Below are 1705 nucleotides of genomic sequence, written 5' to 3' on the forward strand. Positions count from 1 at the left end.
ACAAGAAGCGACTGCTCGGCTGCAGATTACCTGCGCGCGGTCCTCCCGACCCCCTCCCCTCCGCCGCCTCCCCTGCCCCACCCACCTTTAGATTTATTGTAAAAGCTACTTTAATAAGTGAGTGGACGGACCGACCGACCGACTGACTTCGCGTGCGGATAAAAAGCCGCAGACCAGTTTCACTCTCTCGCGCGCCTGCTCCTTATTTTTCGTGTTTTATATTTTCCCCGCCGAGCGAATCGAAAATGATAATAAAAAAAATCCTCTACTACGTCTCTTCTCTTCTCTCGCTGAAGGAGGTGCGCGGGGGAGGCGCGTGCTCTCCTCGTATCCTGCTTTTCGCCAAAACAAGGACGTGCGCTTTTCCGCGTACGTCCGGCTGTGCCTTTTTTTTCAAAACGGACCTCCCGGGGAATTTCAAGGGCCGACGGCTGTCATGTTTTTCGGAACGCAAAAAGATGAAGATCGAAGTTTTTAATTAAGAATTTCTATCTGCTGCTTTCATATTGTTTGATTCTTGGTTTTGATAACATTTAATATTGGTTTGGGACGAAAATTGCCAAAAAAAATTGTGCTTTTTTTAAGATTTCCGAAACTATGGAAGTGTTCTAAATTAATTGATTCATTCGATTTATATACATACATCTAATCTGTTTTCAAATGGAAGGTGGGAAAAATCCGTCAGCACCTTATGTAATTATTAGCTTATTGGTGAATAAATTATTGAAAAATGAAAAAAAACTTATAAATAATTCAATAATTAAACGAGAGTAAAATTGCACCGTTCATTTGGTAAAATTTTCGTCTATTTCTCACTTGGAATCGAAGAAAATCCTAAAATATTTTATAAACCTATGAGAAATAAAAATAACATGAGATTTGTTTTCCTTTACTGTATCTGAAATTGCACGTTTAGAATCAAAAATAATTTACTCCTTTAAAGAAGTGAACACATTTGATTTAAATGATTAAAAAAAAATAGATATGTAGTTTTTCATTATGTAAATCCATTTCCCCCCCATAATATTAGAAACTTTATAGCCCGCAAGCTTGTCAAGGGTCTTCATATTTCTCAATAATTTTCTAAATTAAATTCTGTTTCAAATTATATTTGCCTAAGCTTCGTAAGTAAAGATATGATCAAATCTTTTTCAATTCGACTTATTTTTACTAAACGAAAGAGAAACTTTTAAGATGAGCCTACCTTGGAAGCCGTAGCGGTTTTCCTAGAGATGGAGAGCGGTACCTGAAATCAGCAAATAATAAAATGAGTACATTACGCATATTTATCAGGGTTACGGAGCATGAGGATTATCAATTATCATCTGCTCAACTAGTATTGCTCATAAACATGATCACGTTTCTGGTGCTCAACTTTGTGTGCTCATGAGCATGCTCACCTCGGAGGGTGCTTAATCGCATTTGCTCATGAGCATGCACTTGCAGGATGCATTATGTTCAAAGGTAATGCTTAATACACTTGCTGAACGCTGCTCATGAGCAAAATTTAACTAAATCTTGCTCAGATTCCCTGATGAAGATAAATAATCAAATGCGAAAGCAGTGCCAAAAGGACTTCATTTTTGTAGAAAAAGATGTCTTTTTTTATGAAATAGGACATATTTTTTTTATGAAAAAGGACATCTTTTTTAATGAAAAAGTATAACTTTTTTTTATAAAAAAGGACGTCATTTTTGATAAAAAA

This window comes from Neocloeon triangulifer, unplaced genomic scaffold, assembly GCF_031216515.1.
Source record: "Neocloeon triangulifer isolate White Clay Creek 2 clone unplaced genomic scaffold, ASM3121651v1 ptg000022l, whole genome shotgun sequence".
In the NCBI taxonomy this organism is placed as follows: Eukaryota; Metazoa; Arthropoda; class Insecta; order Ephemeroptera; family Baetidae; genus Neocloeon; species Neocloeon triangulifer.